Source organism: Xiphophorus couchianus, chromosome 22 (assembly GCF_001444195.1).
Source record: "Xiphophorus couchianus chromosome 22, X_couchianus-1.0, whole genome shotgun sequence".
NCBI lineage: Eukaryota > Metazoa > Chordata > Actinopteri > Cyprinodontiformes > Poeciliidae > Xiphophorus > Xiphophorus couchianus.
In genome coordinates this window covers 15,494,437-15,521,592 of record NC_040249.1, presented here as the reverse complement: position 1 = coordinate 15,521,592, position 27,156 = coordinate 15,494,437, and positions in this window count along the sequence as shown.

Here is a 27,156-nt window from a genome sequence, read left to right as displayed (position 1 = left end):
AAACAGAATCACTAAATATCAGTGCCAAACTGTGAGTTCCTTTAAGTTATTCAGAAAAGGCCCTAATTGGATTAAAAAAATTGAAAGCAGATTCATGCCACAATGTTTAAAATAAAAATATTTAAATCAAATAATTATTTCCTGCAGTATAAAAAGAGTCTGCAAGCCCACTATGCATTTGCGTTTTTATTTAATAGCATAATAACTTATTCACATTTGAATTCCACAGTGAAAAGAGTTTGTTCACTCTAAAAGTATTGCTTCCTTATCTGCACACCTAAAGTCTAAATTATTATCATTATTTTGATTTGTAATTATTCTAGCTGGCACAGTGACAGTTTTCTCAGTATGCAGAGTTGTTACTTGTAAGATATATTCAGGGACTCTAAAAAAAGCAAAGAAATGATTTTTCTCCTTTTCAGTACTATGAATAATAAAAACATATCAATTATTTAAAAGGTTTTGTTGAATGCAGTAAGTCCGATTAATAGCCTTTTTTGGTCAGCAATTGGAAAGGATAAACTCAGCTCAAAGCCTGGTTCTCAGTTGGATCAGGAGTTTCTGCTGCTGTAAGAAATCCCTGCACAAAGAAGTCTAGAAGGGCTTTGAGACTCTCAGCTGTTTAGCTAACGCTGTGTCAAACAGTAATTCCGTTTACATACACATTAACCTGTAGCATCAATATTGAAGGCTCATCATCAGTTTTTTCTTCATATTGATTCTGCAGTACATGACTTGTGTTTGTTTGCTGATCAGTATGTTTGCTTTTTATGTTTTTAAATAAATAAAACTGATGTTCATTGTCCACTGAAGTACAATTCAATTGGGGTTTATTAGTTTAGAAACAGCTTTATGGGTGTTGGGTTGTTCGATAGAGAAGGCCCAGTTGTGACAGACCCAGTTTGCCACTGCTACTCCCATTGCAACAGTGATGTAATGTAATGGTTAGTAATATGGATAACCTATTAATTTTGTTGTACAAATTTAGTAAAGATAGATAAAAAAACAACTTAAATACGCATCTTAAGTCGTATTGTATTTGAATTAATTCAATTGTGTTTGCTAGAAGCAGATATATGGGGCTTTTAGGACCCCCAGTCCAACAGGGACCCGCAAGAGTACAGTTGCATTAAACTCCAAAAGGAAATTTCTTTATCATTTTCAAAATGCATTAATAGAATTCTATTTTATTTCTGATTTAACAATTTCTATTTGTTGTGTTTTAACCTTCACGGTACATTTCATGCATGCTGTAAATGTAGGTACACGAAGAAGTAGCAACTTTTCTCAATTGGTTGCTTGTTAACAAAACATCATACTTTGCCCCCTCCTTCCTGACTCGCCCAATTCTGGTATAAATCTGAAAAGATGTTGGAATATAAAAAAATGAAGCTTTCCTTAAGGCCTCATTCAACCCTGGACCAGATGTTTGCTTAAGGCAGAAAAAGCGAAAGCAGTTGCATCAGGTTTTCAGAATCTTTCTATCATCCTCTAAAGGAGATTAAAAAAATCTGTTTCCCTTTAATGACATTAAATTAAAGCTTGCTGCAAAAAAAATAAATAAAAATGCAGTGATGTAGCCCAGATTATTTAATCATATTAATATACTGTAATTATAACCAGATGTTTAAATATGATGCATAAAAAAAGAAAACTGTTTTTCCCTTCACTGTTTGATATTAAATCAGACTAAATCTTTATTATTTTATGTGAGGCAAAGAGAACCAAAATAATTTATGTCAGATTAAAGTCAGAAAGCAAAAGATTGAAGTTTAGATACATTAAGATGGCTGAATTTAAATGATCTAGGAAAGCCCATATAATGTTGATATATAGTACATTAACTCTTAAATAAAAGTAAAGGTGCTGACTAAAGCTAGCAAGAATGTATTATTGCATGCTGTTTCTGGATGGATGGATGGTATACCTAATTGAAAAAAAGTATGTTTTTTTAAGCAGTTGGGGTAAAGATCTGAATTCACTTGTAAATGTTTAGAACATAAACATAAGGAACAAGCAAAAATTGAGCTTCAATTAAAGACTTTTAAGCAAAATACAACACATAATCCAATTTAGCTTTTGGCATTTGTACAGGGATATAAAACACCCCATAACATTCTGTACTGTACATGCACGTGAGGCCTCTTCAGTTAACAGTTTTGGACAATGCCAAATAGCAAATCCCTAAAAGCAACAGAGCAAAATCAGTTCCGCTTCACAAAGTACTACAATGATACCAGAAATCCGGGCCTCATCCAGTTCAGTCGAGCAAGAAGGGTGCAAGCGTTAATAAAGCACAAACATCAGACAAGGAATAATAATATAAAAAATAGGCTAAGAGAATACGAAGAATGATTTATAAGCCACAATAGATGGTAAGGGTTTGGGGGTAAACAAGAGTGTCCCTCTGGTCTGGTCTGCATTTCATACCACTATGATGAAGCTGTCATAAGCACGCACCACTTGAGTTATACAATCCTCCAAGGAACGCTTGGTTTTAATTTGGATGTCAAGGAAAATGATTGACTTTTATTGTTTGTTGTGTGTGAGAGAGAAAAATCTAGCACATATCCATATCTGTCTCTGTCTATCAAGGTGCACATGAATATTTAATGTTGTATGAATACATTCACCTACGAAATGTCAGCTACATGTACAAGTGGCATAATTCTTTCCCCCCCTATTATTCTTCTGTTTCGTCTTAAAAGGCGATGAGTCCCTAGAAGACACTCCGCATCAATGCCTCAGAGCACTTTCATTTCTTCTTGCCCTCACATAAAAAAAACAATAAAAGCCTTTGTTGATTCCTCGTAATCCACTTTCTAAAACCAAGCTATGAGTATTAGACGTATATATAAAACTGTCCTGTTTCATTTGGCTTTTGGGTTAAACATGATAGATGGAAATTATTAGCCTGCATTTGGCACATATGCTATGGCTACACATTGTTACATTTGGTAGCACTGTTGTGTTGCAACAAAAAGGCCCTGGATCCCAGGGCCTTCTTTCTATATAGTTTCCCTCTGATTTCTCTCCTAAAATGACTGTTAGGTTAATTGGTCACTTAAAATTGCCCTTAGGTAAGAGTGAATGCATGTATGTATGCATGCGTAGGGGTTTGTCCTATGTGTCTTTGTGTTGCCCTTTTATAGACAAGCGATCTGTCCAGGGTGTACTACGCCTCACAACAAATGACAGCTGGAGATTGGCACCAGCCCCCTCATGACCCTCCAAGGACAGGCAGGTATAGACTATAAATGGATGGGTGTTATGCTACACATTGTTACCAATACTTAGGGTTATAAAATCCTAAAGTAATTTAATTTTGTGTTAGAGATATGTCATATAGCCTTTATCATAAAGCATATTTTTACACATAGTAACACAAGTTAGTTGGATCACCAAAATGAGGAATAGCAAACTGGGGGATCAGTTTGTATTGTGGGATGCACGAATAGGGGTTGTTTAAAGGGTCTTTGTTGCTATAAATAACATGAAATGAAACTTTGCTCTAAAATTGTGAACCACCAGTTGAGTCTTTATAAATATTTGTACTATAAAAATTGTAATATTATTAGCTTTTCTAATATTTTCGGCTTAGCTCATAATATTTCCTTGCAGTTTCAATAAATTTGGTATCAACAAAATTTAAAAGAAGAGTTAAATTTCATTTTTATGAAAATGCTCTGAATAAATGAATGGATTTTTCAATTTAATGTTTTTTAAAAATAATATTCCATTGCTTAAGATTATTTAAAAATGAAATGACAGCTGGTATTAAACAAATAATATTCAAATGATTGCAGTGTGAAGACTGCAATGCCAGCAGAGGAGCTCAACAGGAGTCAAGTTTTGATTCAGCAAAATAACCAGATGTTTATATATGATGCATATATAAAGCTTGCCCACCATAACACTTCTATGATGTCATTACCAGAGGAATGTCAGAGACTCTTCAACATCAGCTTACCATACATAATGTAACCTCTTTGTGTTTGAGTTCATTAACATAATGGTTCAAAGTTAGCAATAAATAAAAGTTAAATAAATGGATTAAAAAGGGAAGCTCATTTGAAGAGTAAATAGGACTTTAAGACCTTTAAAATAGTTTAATAAAATCTTATTTAGTTAAATATATTAGTTTAGGAATTTCATGTCTGTTATTGGAGAAATGCTTAGTTATTTTTTGAAAGCTTATCCCAGTGGAAGAAGAAGCGCAAATAACCGGAAGTGGAGGAGAGCGATGGCAACAGGAGGAGTATATTGAATTGCCGGTGTCACACCAGCAACTACATGTAAAACGAAACCCGTAAGGCTAGCTAAAATCCTTCAGGTCAGTCGACCCGTCTCTGGACTCCAAAGGTAGAAATGTTAAATGACCTTTCTCTGGTAATGCTGGTGTTAAGTTATAGCTGAAACGAAACTGCTACAGAGATTTTGTTTTTGAATAATCCGTAAGTTAGGTGCATATGTAATTGAAGGTTGTGGTTATTTTGCTGAGTTCAAGATGCATTGACTTAAACTAAGGTCTGACTTATAAAAGCAACCGAAATAGATAATTGTGTATTCGTATATGAATAAAGGTAAACTTACGCAGCAAAGGAAGGTATTTAAATTAGACTTCTCTTTTTCTTTTTCTACATATACACTTTGTAGTGGGAGGGCTAAACACCTACAACATTGAGGGTTAGCCACCCCATTAATGTTAAGGCCACTAGGGGGCGCTACTTGTACAAAATATTTCACTAAATTAATTCATTTTTTAAAATGTATTTAACATCAGAATATCTATGGTCATAGACACACACACACACACACACACACACACACTCCTGTTTTCTTTCAAACGTTATTTATGTAGTTATTGTAAAAGTAAATCTGTTAAGAATTCATGGTTTAATGTTTCGACTGAGCGTTTGATGACTAGCAGAGAATAGCAGCCAGGAGCTTTTCACAGAGCCTTACAGGTTGTTATTAAAGCTTCTCTGGAAGGCATAAATATCGACCTGAGCGTGGACTCCTTCACAGACCAGTGCACTTCGCTGTCCCGCCTCACTAGTGCCATCAAATCAATCAGTCTTTCTAATTAACTGCATCCAAATGAGGCATCATCTTCTTTCCCTCCACAATGACACCCTATTGGAAACCATTCCTTACGTACATCCAGTATATACACTGTGACCTGAGCTTGGCTCTGTTGGTTTGAACATTTCCTCTGATCTTAAAAATATCCACAAAGCATCTCGTCTCTAATGTTGAAGAACACCGGTTTGGCCAAAGTCATAATTTCAAATAAAAAAAGGTGGATGTTGGTGTTTCTGTCATCTTCCCTTTGGGAGATAATTCACATGTGCTTTCAAAATAAAATTGGCTTTCAAGGAGCCATTTTGGGCTTTGAAATATATTATTCTTATTTTGGACTAAATTTTTTGTGAGACGTGAATTTGTGACAAATTATTTCCTTAAGAGCATTTAATGAAGGATGATTTGCACTGAGCAGCTGTTCAACAGTAATCAGACCCAGACAGCCAGCTTTTTCTCCTTCCTGTCGTCAGAGTCCTCAGTCGCTCCTCACTCCATCTGAGGGAGTCAGGGAGTGGAACTCCTCTTTGCAACACCCTCAGGGCACTTGGAGGGCTACCAGATGTGCAACTTCGGAACCGAGGAACAGCAGCAGCTTCCTCATTTTGTGAAGCATCAAGCTCTTGATCACTTCATATACAATCAGTCCCCATTTCAAACTCACTCTACAAAAAAAAAAATCTTTCTAACACTTTTTGAGAAGAAAATGCCAGACTTCATCATATGTGCAAGACAAAGATGAGTAGATGGCAAAGAAAAGAGATATATCAGAAATATCAGTACGGGAGGTGACAGTAGGACAGTGGTGCTGTTAGTCTTTTCATAGGTACTCCAGGTTAACTCACTTTAAAAAAAGTATTTTAGGTTATTGACTAATCTAAATTACATTTTTGGGTGAGAAAAAATGTGACACCCTAGAAACCTTTCTAGGGTGTTGACTGCATCTCACCCAGTGACCACTGTAAATACGCACCAGCACCATCCATTTGCTCTGCTTGGTGGGGTGTTGTTTGTGTGGGTGTTCGAGCCATGCCCGGAGCGGTTGACTCTCGTTGGGTGGCCTATGGCTACCGGAGATGTTTTGGGCTGGCCGCAGGGCTCTGGTGGGTGTTCAGCTCTCTTTACTGCCTAGAGGCTAGCTCACCAGGTGGAGTGGTAATGTGCCCTCCTATTTAGGTTTTTCTCAGTTCCAGCTGATGCATTTGGCTGGTGGATGTCTGATGTGTTACAGGCTCTGACGGTGTCCCCTTTACTTGGGGCCAGGTAGTCTTGCTGTTGGTGGTCGCCCTGCGCCACAAGGACATGGTGGTGTGGCTGGGTCAGGGCTGCCCTATGTCTCACCCTGTGCCTCTTTTGCTTGGGTGCTGCTGCTGCTCCTGTGCTTCGCTGATGTCCTATCTCTGTTTGGGACGTACGGCTGCCCTGGGGCGCTGCCTTGTTTCCGTCTGCCAGGAGCTACTTTGGCCTTGTGAAACCGAGTCCACCTGTCTTTCGCTGCTCTTGGACGTTGCGAGGTTTAGGCCTTCTACAGCTCTCACCGCTCTGACAATGGTGCATCTCAAGGTGACAAAATAAAATCTGTAAAATAAAAATGTATTATAACCACGTATTGTCCGAAAATTCACTATTTACCCATATTTCTGTTGGGTAAATATTGCTTATGAATTTATTCTTCAGTTTTACATCATTGTCATTATTTGTAACAATAGATTCCCCTCCTGCATTCTTCTTCCTGTTACCTTTTGTGCTGTCATTGTGAGAGTTTATCCTCACCTGCCAACACTTGTGAAGGGGATTAATATAAACACATTGCCAGCTGTACAGTCTCACTGAGCAAGTGCCCAAAATCTCTGCTTTTCATTACCTAAGGCTTTGCTTTTAAAGGCAATGTGTCAGTTTTTCCAAAGCATAAAAAACTTTGACAAAAGAGAAAAAATACTGTTGACAGTCACTGTTGCATAGCTTAAATTTTGAAGAAAATGTTGCAACTTTAAATAATACTCTGACCCTGAGAGGAATGAGTATTAGTCCTTTTGAATAAAAAAATCAAACCATCACCTGGGGTGCGATTATATGATGCTATAACAGGCTTTTTGATAATTGAAGAGTTTATTTAATTAATGCCAGAGTCAGGGCAGATGTTGATGAATAAAAATCCAGCTGGGAGGACTCGAGTCACAAGTACAATATCTTCGAGCGCCGGCACTAATTAAAAACACCAGGATGCCAGAGTCACGAATAAGGAATAATTTTCCATTTTATTTTTGACTGTTTTGCAGCTTGTGTGAGTCTATTAAAGTCATTTGTGAGGTTTTATTTCGACAAATATTTTTGGTTATGTATTATCTGTTCTTGGGACAGGACTGATATTGCTTTAGATGTATAAAAGTATATTATAAATGATTTAAAAACAAGGATACTCAAACCAAAATTAAGATGCAGTGTTATTGTAGCTCTGGACAATATTGACATTCAGTCTCACTACATTTAATGATTTTAAACTAAAAGCATGGCTGCATGTAAGCACAACAGACCACAAACACAAGACCTGAAGGACTAATCTTTGAAAATCCGTTTTTGTACGTTAAGTTGCTACTTATGTCATGTTTTATTAAGTGTCTCAATGCCTTAACAAATTTAAGATTGGCAGCAAGACAAGCTTTCTTTTCTGCGAGCTGTATTCTATTTAACTGTGAAGATATGCATTATTCATTTTTAAAGCCACATTTTCTGAGTGGATCATTTGGCCTGTGATTGTGCCTTGTGGGGGAAGTCTGTTTATTCCTTATTGAAATAATCTCTCAGAAGAAGAAAAGTTGCCCATGTGAAAAATCTGATTTTCTGGCAATGCACCAAAATGCAGAGGAGTGCCAGAGAATAGAAGTGGATAGGGGAAACTGTATGAGGAGGATTTTCTTTTGTTATAGACTATCAAAGGAGACAAACAGCTCTCATTCCACTGGTTGACAGCTAATTGCTACCTCCAAACCCCTTTACAATCATTATCCGTGCTACCTGATTTTTATGTTGGCACTTGTGCTGAGCACGATCCTTAACTTGGGGGCTGCAGCCTCTGTTAAGTGTTTTGCTTAACAGGATAATTTGACTCGAAGCTTCCTTTTCATTTTTCCTACAAAATTTCATATTTAGGCCTGCGTGGTTGCATATGAAAGTGCATGTGTGCCATGTGTGTGGGTGTAAACAATGCACACTACATAGCTGCCATACCTAATGCGCTTGTTACCCATCTCAGAGTCCCCTGAGGCATGTGTCCCTATCCAAGGACTTAGTCATGGTGCAGTTTTAACAAGCACTGTCGATGTGAGGCCATTGAGAGCTTGCAAGATTGCAGTCAATGGTAATTTCATGTGCCACACAGAGTGCAAATGAGCTCTGCAAATATCACTTGGGCTCTCAGTCTGTGTCAGTGACAGCAGGAAGGCTCAGGCGCAATGGCTACAGGCTGTAGGTAGGGAATATTATTGTGCTGAGAGCAGGCGGCACAAGAGGCCAAAGAAAATTAACAAGCTTTGCCTGCAGCCTTTGGTCATAGAAATTATTGATGTTCACAAACTTTTTTTTAATGAGTGAGTAAGCTGTGAGGGTAAGTACGAGTGTGGATTCAAACACTTGACCCTACTTTTAAAAAGGCACATTATTCATCTATACCCAGATCTGAAACTGTGAGTGCGTAAATCTAAGCGCTTCCCCCTGCATTGTCCGTCTCCATCAACATGGAGTTTAACACACAGGGAATACCTTACATCTCTCTTGACATGTCTCCTTGTAAACATATTAAAATAATATTAATATGTAGTTTAGCAAGCAAAAACATAATTTATCAACTGAAACCTCTGACTAGTCATGATTGCTTAAAGTTTAACCCCAACCCCAATGCCCAGAGAAAGCATAACCCTGCCCCTGGCATAATTTGAAAAACTCCCACAAAGTGGGCAGAGCCAAGAGACAGAGAGGTATGGCTGAGGGTGAGAATGACAAGAGGGGGAAAAGTGGAGCTGTTTCTAATAGACTTTCAGACATGTTTAGTGGCATTTTAATCTAGAACAAGTGAAAAATCTAGCAACTTTTTTCCTGTGTTGTTGGAGACTTTCATTGCGACAACACTCTGCAGCTTTGCTGTGTCCTGAGTAATCAGCAAGAGCTGTGGTGAGCTTCTCCCTCTTCCTTAGCACTGCAGTCAGTCTGAAATAGTCGTCTGTCCTGCAGGATACTGTTGCCACAAGTCAGAGAAGAGGAGACCCATCCCGTTCCCTGTCAATATTGCAAATAAATCACACATTGGTAAAGTTGCGTAACGCTATCGATCAATGCTAGCTACAGCCACATACGGCCATGTGCCTGAGTAATATGGTTTTATTTCAAATGCAGGGTTGAGTGACGAAAAGCTGATCCACATGACGTGAACTCAAACCATTTTAAACAAGTAGGAGGAGCCAACTGCTAAGGCACTGTTAGACCAAGGGAGGCCAGAAGATAGTCAATTTTAGGCAGAATAATGCGGAATTAAACAAATTTACACAAAAATGTCAAAATTCCCACAGAAACATAAAGATGGAAACTTAAATATTCTATTTATGTTGTTTATCAGCTAAATTTAGTAGGATGCTGTGACAGGAGAAGTGGACAAGAGCAAAATAGGATTCAGTGTTCAATTCTTGCCTCCTACAAGTGAGATGTGGTTTGCTCCAGACTATTTCATAAAATCTTACTATTACTTTTTTATGATTGGAGGTGCTAAAAACAAGTAGGTTGGAGTACTTCTACTCTTAGCTAAAGTGTGATTTGCTTTTTCACAGCGAGGGTGACAAAATATCTAAAGGATATTTTCAAATTCAAGGTCTGCAAAAACAGAGCAGTGGTTTGTCTTCCTCTCTCCTAATGACTGCACCAAACAGCAGAAAGGGCACCAAACAGCCATGACCCGGCACAGATAAGTGGGTATAGATGATGGATGGATGGTTTTTGTTCTTATCAGAATATGTGCTATCAAGCACACAAAAAATGCAAATCCATATACACTTGTGTTAAAGGAACACCCTATTGCACATTGTTCAAAAGTATTATTGAACAAACTGCACTTTATGGTTATGTGTCAGAATTCTTACTTTTATCACAATTTTATTATAGTAAAAGCACGAACTTTCAATCCTACATATGAACAGATAACAGGGAGTCAACTACAAGAAACCTGCTGCCCTACTAGAGCAGTCTTTCGCAAACTGGTCCACAGGCGCCCCCTAGTGGTCCGCAAAATACTGCATGTAACCGTTTATTTGCCGTGAAAAGCTCAAAGTGCTATGCATACTGTTAGCTCACCAAAAGATTGTGTTTAAAAATAACAATGGATAAGTGACTTAAAACCGAGTGGTGATTGGAGGAAGGCAAGTCATACCTGCTGAGAGTATTAATGTGTCATTTAGGAATGATTGAATTCTTTTGAATTCAAAAGTCTTGAAAACTTGTAGAACTTGTAGAAAAGTTGTAGAAAACTTGGTTTCTACAACTTTGTGGGCTTATAACGCTCTGCTCACACGTCAACAACTATAGTTATTTTTTAATTTAATTTAAGATGATTTAACATAGCAAATAGGTTAAATACATAAAGACATAGAAATGGGCATGTATTTTTTATTTTTAAAGGTAAAGAAGAGTATTTTTGTTCCTGCCAAACAGAAACATCCTGGTTTCTGTTGACAACCAGGATGTTAGGTTGACATTTGACCTTCTAAACACCTAAAACCTGTCGATTTCTGCATGTTGCGTTTACATCAAGCATTGAGAAAGTATTTTAAATGTGTATATGTATACACATTTAAAAAAAAATGTGTATAAAAAATCCAAATCTATTTTCTTTTATTGTGCATCTAAATTACAAATAGCCCTAATGTTTTTAATTCACATATTACTGCTAGTAAAGAACAACATTTTTTTTATTTCCATTTGTTTGACATCATTGGAAAGCTTACAATCCACACTTTCAGAATCTGTAAATGACTCAAAATACCGCAGGCGGACTGTCTTAGCCAGTCACATTTACTAAACAGCCCCACCCTTCTCATTACGATGAACAAACAACACAACAATAAGTGACTTAAGAGACCCAGGATTGGTCTCTTAAGTCACTTAAGTCATCGTGGGTCTTAAGAGACCCACGGATTGGTTGGCATGTTGGTGTTCCTGCTGTAAACACACCAACTTTTTTTGGCTCCGATTTTCCCTTTACGACAATTTTACAACGTCCTGCACTGAGTGGTGTGTTGAATGTGCCCGATCTAAAATCGGGCATATTCAACATTGTCTTGGCCCGATTATCGCAGCCTGTTGAATGTGACAGGTAGCCAATCAGAAAGCACGGTGACGTAAGAACGGAGAGGAATCCCAAACAGCTGACATTGCGCAACTGAGAGTCCGGTGGACATCGGAGGTGATATGTGGAAATGTTTATTATTATGTGTAAAGGTCATTTTTATACATGTTTATTATATGTGGTTATGTTTATTCAGTTAAAAATGTTAACTACGAAAAAACATAACTCACCCCCAAATCATAGTGCAGCAAATAGAGCGGCTGCTCCCGCCATCTTTTATCAAATGCCTTTGCTTTTTGTTACGTCTTTTATCGCTTTAAACGAGTCCACAAAGTATCACTACTGCTTCTACATCATCAACCGTGTTTGATTATTCTAAATTCATGTATGGTATGTTGGGGAGTTTTACTGGATTTTCCTCTGGAATCGTTCATGAGTGGAATTGGTTCCTGTGTGGTGTGTTGCTCCTGCCTTGTGGCTGGACACACGAACCGATCAAACCTGTTGTACTTTCATCGGCTTATGTCGTGTGTGGTCACAGAAATTTGGAAAATCGGCCGACAATCCGTAAATCGCGCTGTGTGAACCAGACCTAAAATTCACAAGCTCTACTCCTCTCATCTCCACCACTGCCCTAACGCTCTCTGACTCTGGTCGCTATGGTAACGTTTACATATCCCTTCAAAATAAGATACAAAATATTACTTTCGTGAAAATTTTAACTGATAACGACTAAAGGGAGCCCTGAGCTTGTTTCTCTGCAACGAGACGGTCCCAGCTGGGAGTGATAAGAGACAATGACACCCGAAGTGTTGCTTATGCACAGCATGCTTGGTCTCTACGTGGCGAAGCAGTTTGAAGCTTCATTGCCTCATTAATGAGCCGGTCACCATATCATGCAGAACTTGGAATGTGGGAATCACCTGCCGGTTTAAATCCATTCTCCTGTCTCTTCTCTGGGCCTTTCCCCTTTGCAAAGAGACTTTCCAAAGACATCTGATCAGTTTCTTACTCATTTTGCTGCTTATGGGATCAATGTTGGCGCCAGACGTAGACGTAACCGAGAGAATCCGGTTAAAGGATTTTCAAAATAAAAGATCTTCCAGACTCAAATAATACATAAAACGGAAATATTTAATTATTTCTTGCGCGGCCTGTACCAATTGGTCCATGGACCGGTACCGGTCCGCGGCCCGGGGGTTGGGGACCACTGCGTTAAGGGGTCCTCAGTCTGAAAAAGTTTGAGAAACAGAAATTAATATAAAGGTTAATATTCTTAGCACAAAGGTGACAATAACATACATACCGAAGCTTTGTAGAGATAAAAAACACCAGAATGTAGCATATCATCTAAAGGGAAAAATGTGAGATAAAACAAAAAGAGCAAAAACCTTAATGGCCAAATGTTTTGAAATAATGTTGGTGTCCCTCCTCATGCCATTAAGCTGAATCCATTAGCAGGTCGGAGGCTCTTAAAGTGTCACGCTGGTTCCTGTGCTATGCCTCTATGTCCAGAAATAACTTGTACCTTGAATGCTGTTGAATTATAAAATGGGACACAGTTTGAACTGGAAGCACTCCCAAATGAAACAATGTTCTTTTAGCTCAAGTGTGACAGTGGAGTACGAGGACTGAAAATACAAGGGTTTAAAAGATATCAAGGAGAATAAGGAAAGAGGGCGTAAGCATGAGCTGTTGAGAGGATAGACTAAAAAGAAACTCTCTTCATGAATTAAGAAACGCGTGGTAATGGAGTCTATGGTCTCATTGCAATTTGTGATTGAGGCAGCCATGCATTCACTCACTGCTTATTAGGGGGGAATGGGAAGACCCAGTTCTTTTGATTAATTCCTTTAAGTGTTTGGTGGGGAGACTGGGGACCAGCAGGGAAATGAACAAAACAGAGAGGATGAAAAGATTATGATGAGAGGAATATAACATGCATACATATACCTTAAAACTGACTGACTAATAGCAGAGGGGAATATCACCAAGATTGTCAAAATGCCAGATTAGCAAAACCAAGTGGTTCAGTCATTATGAACAACAACAGTGAAAGATAATGCTTTTTCATGACATTGAGGTGTAGAAATGACAGTAGATGTACACTAAAGACTCTCAGCATTTAGCTACCAGACACTTTCTTAAAAGTAGCCAGAATCAAAAAACATAACTTCATATTGAGGTAAAAACTTCTGTTCTATTATACTTTTTGTCCTGTAATGAGCCCTACCAGCAGTAAAAATCTTTGCAATAGCTTAAGAAACAGAAATTAATATAAAGGTTAATAATAAGATGCAAATGTGAGGTCATTTGCATCTTCCTTTTAAATAACCTTGGAAAAGTTTGCAGTTTTTCAGGCTTTAGCTCTAATTTTGAAAGCTTACATCCTGGATCTGTTGGGTTTAGTTATGAATGAATAAATTAAGTGCAGAGATGTGTTAAAATAAAGATACTTTTAAGTGAAAAAAATATAACAGGAAATAAACAATAAAGATATGATCAAAATAGAAATATGAATGACTCTAAAAGACCAAACATCTACAGATGATAGCAGCCACATAATGTTTTTTTAAAAGTTATTAAATGTTTTTGTTTCATCTGTGTTGGGTTCCATTTTACACAAATAACTATTCTGGCCCTTTAAGTACACTGAAGGGAGCCAAGCCATTTACACAGAAAAGTACACGGCCATCTTGAGTTCAAACCCAAAGTTAGTAATCTGCATATTTCTGCTTGAAAAGAGTCAGAGGAACTTGCACTCATCTTGGTTGATTCACTATTGGATGAATCCAGCCCATGTCGAAGGTCTTGGCTCAAAGAAGCTAGCAGAATAACATCATCCATCTGTGAAAAGTTGGATATGTTGGGCATTTCGAGCCCAACAGACAGGCTTGGTATGCCAGTGATTGTTGGCCCTCTATGCCATCTCTGACTTGACAAATTAAGTTTATACATTTTCAACAACAAACATAACTAAATTGAAAAATTCTGCTTATTTTGTCAAATGCTGATACTTGATGAAAAACAATGCTTATAAATTTGATATTTATTCTAGTCTCATTCACATGATAAAACATTTAACTGATATATCTAATATGAATAAATAACATTTAATTTTTATATGGAAGTCTTGCTTTGTTGCGTCCTCTTCAATATGCCCCTGGTTGGTGTTGAGGGCAGTAAGGACGAAGATCAGACAAGAACAGTCAGACAATTATTGTAAAATCCGTTTATTTGTGTTAAAATCTAAAGTTAAGATTCGCTTTATTAGTAAAAGCCATCATTTAGTGACTAAGATTGCATAGTTAATTGCACTGTATTACTAAAAAGACACCTCTTTTTGTTTTCAGGACCCTGTTCATTGTCAGCCGATAAAAAGATGTGCTAATAGAGACATGTCCCTTGTAGTACTGCGAGGAGGAACGTTCCATCATCAAGACCTTACAGCAACGTATGTGATTAGAAAAGTTCACCTTAAGCTTTGTGGCAACTACATTTGTAATACGAAGGAAAGCTGAACAGAGAAATGTCAAGGATTTAATTGCAACATTTATATCAGTTCGTCTATGTGACAGGACAGCAAGGAAGTGGTTTTGTATTAAGCTATCAAATTAATCCGTGGGTTGTAAATTTCTTCTGTTGCACCTTGGAGTTATAAAAAGACACTGGATCCACCACATATTAGAGAAGCAAGAAAGATACAGGAATAAAGGAGTAAAGAAAACATGAGTTGAAACCTGTAGATTGTTGCTTTAGCAGAACATTTATGAGAAGCTCTGAATAAAGAAAGATGTCTTAAGGTTGAATTCCAGAGTGAGCAGTTGCGTAAATCTAAAAGAAATCTAAAAATCATTGCGTACAGTGTTTTTTCCCATTTTGCAGTTTTTATGGGGTTTAGCCCTTGAAAGTTATTACTATACATATCTTGCTCTAAAACATTATCACAGACAAATCTCATAAATGTTTTGACACCACTGGTAAAGATTTCTTTAAAATAACTTAATCCTATTTCAGTATCAGTATCTCAAAATTAAGATTTTATCATTTTCAACAAGATCAGTGGTGTCACAATTATTACTACGAAGGTCCCTATTGCCAGTAGAAAATTATTTGGTATTATCCTAAAGGATTTCACAAGAATGAATAATAAAAAGAAAGGCATCTTTTGATGACTCTAGATTATCAAGAGTTTTGGGACCTCCCTAGCTCTGTTCTCTCCAGTTCATCCTACGGGTTTTCAGTGGTATTCAGATCCAGAGACTGAGAGACCAAAAAACAATGGTTTCCTTTGAACTACTTTTGTGTTAATTTGCCAAAAATTTCCAGCGGAGAAACTCAATGATGGGTCATTTTCAATGTACACATAGAGGCCTCCATATTGTCATTTATAAGCTACTGGTATGAAAGGGGTCACGTAGCCATTGAGTCCAGGTTCCCACAGCATGTTAGATTCTCAACCCTACTTAACAGTCAGTATGAGATACTTTGCAGACATTTTTTTATTTATTTTTTATTTGCTGTATTTCAGCCATGATCATTTTTAAGGACATGGCCGGCTGCACTCAGACAACTGCTGAGTTATTTCTTTACACAAATACTGGGTGGGGTGTGTGTTATCTGTACTGAGGTTAGGTGTTTCAACAAAAAGTGTGAACTTCAGACTATATAAAACATAATCAGACATTTAGCCTTAATTTATTTTGCACTACTAGCCCATGATGAACTGAGAAAAACATATCTTTCTGCATTGATGTCAATAGATCCATTTGACATTTTGAATTTTTATAAATTAGAGCATGGTGGGTTGTGGTTGAGTCATTTTTTAACCTAATGCATTATGTCAGATGGGTTCACAACACCAGTGGTTTCTTTATTTTATAGATCTAGCAGTATTCACATCTGGATGTGGTTAGCTGCGGGATGACTTAGCCACAGAAAAATATTGAATTAACAAGAAGCAATTACACCAACATTAAAAACAGGTTAGTATGAATAGCTTTTTCTGTTATAAAATTTCTATATCATTTAAACAAAATATGCTTCCTTTATTTTACCTTTTGACTCCAAAATCACAGCAGTCAAAAAAAGTTTATTGCCTTTTATTTTGTATATTTAAAGAAAACTAATCCTACCTTTGTACTTGTGTAGTTGTTTCTTGAACAGTTCCTTTTCTTCCTCAAGCATCATACCTCTCAAGCTTCAACACGTCTCAGTTGCTGGCTTGCATTGCTGTTCTAATTACGATCACTGAGACGTTTTTGCACATTGTTGCCATCGTTTGAGCTGGCTCTCAAAAATACTTGAAAAATAAACAGTGTAAATGAGACAAACTCACAACTCACTCGCTCTGTCAAGTCTATGCTTTCATCCATCAAGGAACTTCAGCACTGACACTTTTCTTTATCACCTATCTACTACAAATCACCCAGTTCAAACAGTTCTCTCATGTTCCCACTGACAATGTTGCTAAAAAAACTTGAAGTGAGGTGGTTGTTTCATTATAATTTTTTTTGTTAATTTCTAACTCCATGACTAGACCTCGAAAAACACTTCCAACAAGCAATACCTGCACCTCAAGTTACCATGGAAACTCTACTCTTAAAAATAGACCTGGAGCAAAAAAATAAAAATAAAAAAATTGGCTGTTAGAATGTGCTTCCTTGATGTGGTTTAGGAAAATATATGCTTCTGGGTGCACCATAAAGCAGGGCAGCATTTGACTGTTACAGAATCCCAGTGATGGTTTAAAGTAAAAAATACTAACTGCTTTTATTTGAAGTATATTGCTGATGGACAAGTTACTTTGATTAACTAAAAAGTTTCAGATGCTTCAGTATATTTAGCAGAGCAGAAAGCAGTCGTAGAAGGTGTCTTTTTCATTCCTGCACTGAATGAAGTCTCTAAAGAATAGCTGTGACAGACGCAGCCTCACTCGTAGGATTTACATGTGCTGCAGCTGTGAGGTTGGCTGATGAGGCACCGGTAGGGCATAATTCTCCTTTGCACAAATCCTGACACACTGGTGATTTTAAACCTGTTGTTTGTCTTGTGTTGTCATACAGCTTTACACCTCCTGTTTATCATGAAATGAATTAAAGCTTTGTCACTCTTGACGACATATCACTCTACATTTGTCACAACCAGCACTGTGGGTGCATCTCGCAAAAACTCCCTAGATGTGGAAAGCACTTTACAGTTGGCAGGAATTCATTCATTAAAAACTCTACATGTGTTTGTCATGAGCAGATTTACCAACAGTAGGAAAACATATCAGAACAATTTTCTCTTGTTGCAGCATAAAAACACACTGAATATTTAGAAAAATGTTGCAATCAGTGAACAGAAGGTGTTATGAATGGTGATGTCAATTTTCTGCTCAGCTTTAGAATTGTAGTCTGCAGTGGAGGAAGTGAACGAAGCAGTTCAGTCCGTGTTGGCCACACTTTCAAATATTGAATTAACATGAACAGCCACCTCATTCAGCTCTTGACTTCGCTCTTCTACTTTACAGTGCAGGCAAATTCCAGTAAACTTCATAGTGTCGAACCAGAGCATTACATACGTCACGGCCAAATGTTAGAGCCCGCTGGGTAAAATTTTAAACTTCCAACAGAGTCAGTTTCTCCAGAAAGCAATCATTTAAGAGTCCAAACCTTCTATACAAAGCAGCTGTTTTTTTTTTTTTTTTACCAGGCTAGCACCGGTTCAAACTGAAAGTTGCTGACGTATTAGCTAAACTAATAATTATTTGATCTGTAACAGTTGCACAAAATTGTTTCAGTGCACTCATTGAGCACTGAAAATAGACAAAGAAAATATAAAAGTAAAGTATCATAACAAACATTATTAAAGAAAGTTAACTACTTTTCTTCAGTTTCTTGTAAACATGAATTTTTCACATTTCATTCATACCTGTTTTTAGGCATGATAGAAAACAGTGACTGCAATTTAGGATTTACTTTTTCTGCAACAAACACTCAAGGAGGTTTGGTGTGAAATAATTAATATCTGGATAAGTCCCTTATTTCCACTGTTAAGTTCAGTGGAGATTCTGTGATGCTGTGAGCGTTTTTATCTTCAAGCACATGTGTTTCAGAGTACATGGTATTGCTAACTCTTTGGATTATTAAACAGAAATGTTGTGGTCTCTGTCAGGAATCTAAAACTGGGGTCAACAGATCTCTCGACAGGTTAACAACTCAAACCATATAATCAAATCAACAGATGTTTCATCACACACAATACAAACCTGCTTCTAGGACCACATTAGCCCTGAATACTACAGAAAACCTGTGGAGGAAACTTTAGGAGAGGATTATGGTAGATCTGGAGAGTTGTGCAAAGAGGAATGGTAATGTGAAAATCTTTATCCTCCAGTCCTGTAAAACATTTTAGGAAAAGTGCAGTACTCATGACAAAGGCAGGTTTTAAATGTTTAAACATTTTTACTAGGGGTGCCATTAAACAGTACTGTAGTACAAGCTCTGCATGAATTATTGTCATTTCAAACATTTTACTTCGTGTTTGACCCTGATGCATTATTTTCAATTATGCTAGAGCTTTCAGAACATAGAGGTAAAAAGTAGCATTGGCTCCTTTTCAATTTATTTTAACATACATTTGTTATGGAAACATATGGACATTGCATGTATTACATTTTACTGAAATAATTCATAATTTGTGCCTTCCTTTTGTTGAGCCAATTATATGTGAGTGACAGGCTCTAGTGAGCATGAGCCACAGGCTGTTTTCTGATTTACATTAGGTTCACTATTTCATTCAGAACAAAGAAAAAAAACAATAATTTGCTGATAATGAGGAGAAAATGCATAGTAGCAGGCACTCAAAAGATGCTACTCAGAAAAATGTGAAGACTGCAATGACTTCAGAGTTTGGACAACAAAGATGTTTTCCAGGAAGGAAAAGTAAAACCAGAACCCTCCCATACAGATGGTGGTTGAAAATAATAAAAAAGTAGGTTTGTTTGGGGCAGTTATGGCTCAGGAGAGGTGCAGTCATCTGTCAATGGGAAGGTTGACAGTTTGATTCCAGCTCACTGCTTTGCATGTAAAACTATCCTTGGCAAAACTGTGAACCCCACCTTTCTTCATTTCTATTGGTCAGACTTTGTGGTCGGTATATGACAAGATTTCAAATATTATTAATCAAAATTTTGAATTGTTTTACTGAGTAACTGCCAATTTAGAAAAGGTTTAATGACTTAAGTTGAGGTTGTTTTAACAGTGTGTCTAACAGGAAATGTGCTTCAGTTAGGAGAGTAATGATTCATTTAGAAAACAAGATTATACACATTGGTGATGGTGACTCGAGCATCAGAATGTGAGTCACACTTAAAAATAAAAAAAAATCCTTCAGATTCATAGTAGTGCCCTAAAAACCTAAGATTCGACTTGGTCTGTGTTGTAAAATTTTACATTGCATTATATCTCCATGGTTGTAGAAAAAAGGAAGCATACAAGAACATATAATATGAAGTATAAGTTTTATTTTTGTTTAAATACGTGAAATGAAAAATGAAGTGATCTTCTCAAAATGTTACTTATTCACACCATAAATCCTGTACAATAATGCAGCACATGGGTGCCAGTAAATGTGAGCAGAAATCTTAAAGGAGGATGGGGAGGGAGGGTATAATGTAAAATAGACCTTTTTGAACTTTGTCATGTTATTAAATCATCAAAAAAATACTGCAGTGTCACTTTAATTATTTCATGCATGTTCGAAGAATCCTTAAATCTCACCTGGCAGCTATTCAAGGATGTTTCATGGATTCAAGGATGGGTGACAAAAAGAGCCACTCATTTCCACAAATGGAAATGGGTGGAAATGGTCTTAGACCCATTTCTTCGGCTGAGCTTCTGCCTCATGGAGCACCCCTCCAACACTTCCCCACTCAACTCCTTCAGACTAGAGGCAGCAGTAAATAGAAGTACTGTAGAACTGTGCATCTGCTGATCTTATCATGCAAACTACTAAAGGGCTTCATGGATGAGCATTGTTGTGACAATGTGCTAGAGGCAGACTGTCAGAAAGAGCAGGAGCCTCTTATCCCTCCCGTGCTCAGGAGGAGCGTAGCAGATTTCACGGTCAGACAGCAGGGAAGCGGAGCAAGTGTGACCCCACCATTAACTCACACAGGATAAAAAGCTTGCAGGGTCTTTGGACTCTGTCTCTTAAGCCCATAGAAGATGTTACAGCATTTTCATAACAACTGAAGGTAACATAGTTACTTAATTGAAAATTGCACAATGTGTCTGGAAAATACATAATACAATCTTTTTAAGGATTTAGGTAAAGAAAAAAATGCCACTAAAGAAAACATTAATTTAAAATAAAAACCAGTAAAAATATGTTTTCTCTAGAGTCAAATCAAAATGTAAAATAGATTAAAAAACAGTCACTCAAATGTATATTTGTTCAAAACTGTTGAAGATATTGCGCCATGGGTTATTAGTCACATACATATCTGTGAAATTGTCATATATTGTGTTTGAATATAGTAAACTGAATCAAACGCGGCATAAATGTACATACATTATAAGAAATTCAAAAACATCTGTAGGCAGGGCACAGAAGATACAGACATCAATTACGTCAATGCCAAGAAAAGAATAAAGTAAGCTATGAGACACCAGAAATAACTTTATATAAGTTCTTCAAATTATTATGTGTTGGAACTAAATCACAGCTTGAAGACTTAAAAACATGTGCACAATATATTGCTTATGTTAGATGCAAAATATATTACCAAAGAGTTGTTTTAAAATGTCTAAAATCCATTTACTAAATACTACTATGTCAAGTCTGGCCATCAGCTGTGTTTTTTTCTAAAAAAAATTATACTATCTTGATTAGCATAAAATAAAAAATATTTAATTAAATCTGAAATGATGAAAACATTGAAAGAAGTCCTTGAGAGTTACAAAAATTTTCACAGTAAGGAAGATCTGTCCTTTATCATGCATCTTACAACTAACATATGCTGCAACAAAGCTTTTAAATTATGTTCATTACTTACACTGTGATTTTCAGTTTTGAATGTCAAACATAATCTATTTAAAGGTACTAATGCTGTTCATTTTTTGCTGTTGTGATTTTTCAGCAGTGAAAAGATAGGGTTTAAAGAATCTGATAGCATGTCAAAGTTGGTCAAGTACATTAGCAGCAAATTGCATGTTTTGTCAGTCAACCAACATTTAACGACCGCTCCAGTGTAATATGTCAGATGTGTTTTTGGTTCAGACATGTCTGATGGATCTGTGGCAGCTTGTAGGCTGCCACTCTCATTCATTCTGGGCTGTTGAGGCCAAATGTGGCTTGTAAGAAACTAGCAGATGAATCGAAAATCATACATTAAAGATCATAAATCAATCATGCATGACAGTTTCTACGAAAGTGACTGAGTATGTCCTGATGAAATAAGGTTACAAAAATGTATTCATAAATCTATTACCAACTTTGACAGAGTGAAAGCATAGAAGTACTGGAGTTGTAGGTGGGAAACATCTGAGAGCAAACTTAAAAACTTTTCCATAACAAATATTTTAGTGAAATATATATATATATAAGTATCTTTCTTACCTGCTGCTGTTTTCAGTTTCACATTTTGCTTCTGGTTTTAAAAGGAAAATTTGTTTTATTTGTGTTTAAAGTAGGGTTTACCCAAACTGTGCAACTTCTTTAAATGGATCTGAAGTCAAATGTTAAAGTGTGGGAACTTTTCACGACCAATATTAGTCATTTTAATGTAACTGGCATTGCACTTTGTTTATTGGCGTCAACTATTGCATTGAAATAAAAATTGGCATGATGAATCCAAATTGTAGAAATAGCAGTATATGCATTATGACCTGGAGATTTCTGGATGTGAACTGTTCTCGAGTTATCAAGATATCAACCAGATTTCAGAACATATAAGCTATCTTCTTGTTTGCTTGTTGGCTTTTCAGTCTCTGTGCAGTTTGTGGACAACACTTTTCATATGCCTTTAATCATGTTTTGTCAATTGTAAACTTCAAAGTGCTTTGTTATGATTATTTTTTGTCTTAAACGTAAAAAGTAGGTGATTGTGAAAAGAAAAAGATCTATAAGTTTTAGATATGTTTTTATTCAGCCTAACAGACTTTTTTGTACATCCACCTCGACTTCATTATAGCTGAAGACTGTCACAATTTATTTAAACAATATAATAATAAATGTAATAATATTTAAACATTCAAAGTAATGTATGTGGTAAAACAGAAGCATTTAGACTCAGCCTGATTATCAACACGGAGTACAAAATAAGTTGTTGAAATGAGCGATCATATCAATTTGGGGTCACTTCTAAATTCACATGGTAACTTTAACACCACAAGGTCCTATGACAGTTTCTACCTCTAAGTCTTGTTGTTCATACAATTATAAATCAGCAGTTAAAGGTTGAACAGGTCATGCTCCCCACTGATTTAAACTGGGCACATCAGCAGAAATACTTGTTTACCTGGGGTTTGATTATAGCTTGAGTCATCAGACTGCATCCTCTCTGTCAAAGTGTCAAATTATAAACATATCAAGGGAGAACCTTGGAGATATGGCTGCTCCAAAAGCATTTTTGGAGAAGCCATATCAACTAAACCCCACATGTGAAATGATTTGGAAGAGTGCACAGTTCTATTGAACAAGATTGACTGGAAGTCTTTTTTTTTTTTGCCCCTACAGAAAGATTATATGGAGCTTTTTCACCTGGGCCCTGTGCCCATGGCTTTCCATTATCTTCTGCAGCAAGATCAAAGGTGATCTTTGATGGGATGGACAATTCATTCCAGTCTGACAGGTGGGATACAGACAGGGATGCTCATCACTCAAGCTTCCATCAAACTGTCAAAGACGTTTCTTGATCAATCACATGGAGAGAAGCAGGAAACCGCTCTCTTGACAATCCAGAAGGTAAACAATGATTTGAGAATACCACCTTTTGTGAAGCCTATATGGGGTATTAAAAAGCATATTCATAAATTTTATTTAGACTTTTAGTCTTATTATTTTGATAGATAAATATGTCAGAATGTGGATTTGTTTATTGAGATCAATGCGGTTTATTGAACACCCACTTTTGCTCAGCTATTTTTATAATATTTCAGGGGTTTTAATTGTTGACAATGAATGTGAATGTAACCATCAGAAGAATCTCATTCATTAAAAAAATTATATTGATTAGAATAATGTTATATTTCTCTTTGACTCTATGTCAGAATATCTAATGGAAATAATTCTTGCATGCTCGCTTGTTGGTTTTAATTAAATTTGGGACAATTTCAACTCAATGAAAGGTACATTACTTTTAACTAGATGTACCATGCCTCTGTTTTTTTTTTTTTTTATTCCACCCAAAAAAAGAAAAAATATCTATACGTTTTAGATATATGAGCAAACTGGTTTTAATATCAGACAACGGTAAGCTCCATAATGCAATATTAAAATTAGTTTTTAATTTTTTGGGGGAAGTTTAGAGATGATCGAGTCCCTTCTGGGTACCACCACTCGTTAAGGAGATATTAGGTTTGAGTTTGAAAATGAGATAAAACAGCTGAACATGGTGTAATCTGCCACTTTCCCTCTTAACTTGTCCTCTCTTGGTCTCCTGATTGCAATTAACAAAATGCAGGTACAAAGCATTTTAAGAAAAGTTTGCATTGTTCACATTCTTGCAACTATTTAAGTCTCAAGATAGGCTTTGCAGTCTTGCCATGTTGTCAAATGAATGTCAGTTGGCTAGAAAGCAAGACTTTGAGCACTTGATCAATGACTTTGCAAGCAAGAAGGCTCAGCACTTCTTGCTGAAGGCTCTTCTTGCTGAAGAAGAGCTGAAGAAGAGGCAAGTCAGACTGAGCAAGGGCCCGATAGTTGTCAAATTGAGGGAGAAGTTTTGGTTTCCAGTAGTTGTCTCATTCACAAATCTGCTGTTTTCAGTACTTTGAGTTAAATGTTAATAGATTTGAATTTAATTTTATTGTGAAATTCTACATGTTATGTATATATATTTAAGAGCCTTTGCTTTTGATTTTTTTTATTGCATACTGTATGTAGACTGTTGCATGTATAATTTACTAACAGTAAATATTGTGCTAGTACCAGTATTGGAACAAAGGAAGCAAGATAGTTGCCTTTAAAGAAGACCAATTATGCAAAATTAACATTTTGCACATTTTATACTTCCAATTGAGTCTCTAGGTCTTAACCAACCCCAGCTCTTATAAAACAAACCCAGCCGTTAAAACCTCTTGAATGTTGATTCACAAGCAAAAGGGACCTTGCCGTTACCTAGCAACCCCAGCCAAGCCCAGCAACTCACTGAGCAACCTAAGTGGAGCTCCAGCATGTTTGGTCAGCTGGTTTTACTATTGTTTGCAGGAGCTGTGCTGAGAGTGCCTAATTAGATTTTTTTTTTCTTTTTTATGTCATGGACCTGCAAATTCCTGGCAGTACCCCAAACTGCATATGTCAGTTATGTCAGTGGTCATCATCCAACAATAATTTAATATTGTAACCAATGGGTTGTCAGCTCAAGCACCTGCCTCGTCTTTCTCTGTCGTTGTGTCCTTGGACAAGACACTGGTGGTCAGGTAGCACTTTGGGGTCCTCTGGACTAGATAAAGTTATAAAAGTACAGACAATTTACCATTTGAATGGCTAAAATAATAAAAAAAATACTTTTTCAGTGTCTTAATCAAAACCTAAATAAAATCTGATTGAAATGTTGTGGGATAAGATTAAAGAGGCACCTCAAACTTGAGAATTATCTAATGTGGTTGAATGAAAACAATTCTGCAAGGCAAAGTGGGTGGGAATGTCCTACACAGTGAATTAAAAATCATTACTAGAAATTAATGAAGGCAGCTGGTGGCACAAACAGTTATCACAGAGCAACTACTTATTTACATAACGGTGTATGAAATTATCATTGTTTAACTCAAGTTACATTTATCTTTTGTATTAAAATGTTATTGTTTGGAAATATGCAAAAAAGCAAAACCAGAAGAAATCTGTACAGGGTTACTACTTTTTCATGGTACTGTAGAGCTCTGCATGCAGTATATGAGACAATATAGCAAACAATATTCTTCATGGGAATTAGACGTTGAGATGAAAGATCCACAAACAAAGTGCTAGAAAGGAATTATTAATGACAAAAGATATTTTTTTACTTGGGGCGAAAATGAATATAAGGAAGCCATTCAAGACAGAATTTCATTTCTTGATAATGCAACTGCTGAAATATTATGCATGTGCATGCTCATATTCATGATGTATAGCAGCACGTGTATGAATGTGCAAACCAACTCATTAATCTCAAAACAATGTCACAGTCCTTGACCGCTCACACATCGTACCTGGTGAAGACAAGGAGCTATTCCCAGCATAAAACTAATAAGGAAAAACCTAATCAAGTTTCAAATCAAAGAGGTTGTACTTTCAAATATTTGATGCTCAGTGTTGTGGAAAATTTATGTTTTAATCAAAGTGTCACTGGTTACATTGACAATGTATCCAGTAAACAAGAAACTCGATTGCTTTTTACAGCTTTAAATTGATACATAACAGTATGTGTGGGGGCCATTTTACAAAACTGAATACTTTAATGTAATATTCTTTATACAAGTCAGAAGAGATTTTTATACACTTATGACTCTCCAACTTAAAGAAATAATATACATTTTCACTTTAGCCCTTTATGCAAAACACTTGCATATATTTAAGTTTCTGAGCCCTACTACATTTTAACCTACAATGAAAAAGAACTACAAACATTTTTGCAGATAAGTTTGAATAGAAGAAAAACAGGAAAAAAAAACTACCAAAAACATTTTTTTTTTCTTTTCTATTGAATTTCTTGTGTTAACAGAGGAAATTGAAGGTGAAAAATGACACAACGGCTCATCTACTAGACATATCAGATCAGATTGGATTATGTAGTTTATTATTGATTGTAAAATAAAACCAATAATGAACCACATATATGCGTAGCATATGTTATGCTTTGAATATCTGATCAGAGATGATGACACCAATGTTATTTATTTCAATGGTGTAAGCCCAGTTAATGCTATGCAGAATAAGTGACTGGCTGAACACTTCAAACAAAGAGCAGATTAGATCAATTGCTGATTCTTCAAAAATGCCAAACAATGACAAAAAAGTAATTTCAACATCTGTCTGAATGATGTGGATCTCCTAAAGTGACAAAAATGTAGCGTTTTGTTGCGGTTTATGAGCAAAAAAAAGAGACGATGCATAGATTTTCAGGCGTTTTGTATAAAAAAAACAAACAGAAAAAACCCTCTAAGATTGTAAAATTGACCATAATAGGAATTTTACATACAACCAGAGTGTAACACAATATTCTTTTTCATAATAGTGAATTGTCAGAATGAACATAAAATCAAAATTGACAAATTGACCATTTTATTCAGAGATTTTTTTTGTAATATTGTAAGGCACATTTCAGTGACCCAATGGCTGAAGTTCATTGTGCCTGTATTTTCACCTCAAGTATATTATGTATATACAGTCCTAACTCTCTGAAGAGCTGCATAATGAATACAAAATCTATGCTACACAACAATAATAAAAGTCTCTTCACTGGCAGGGATGCTGACGTGAACAAAGTGTGTTGTGCTGCACTTGAAAACACACAAGACATCTCTTCGGGAAAGCTCCCCTTTTTATCATAGAGTTCCATA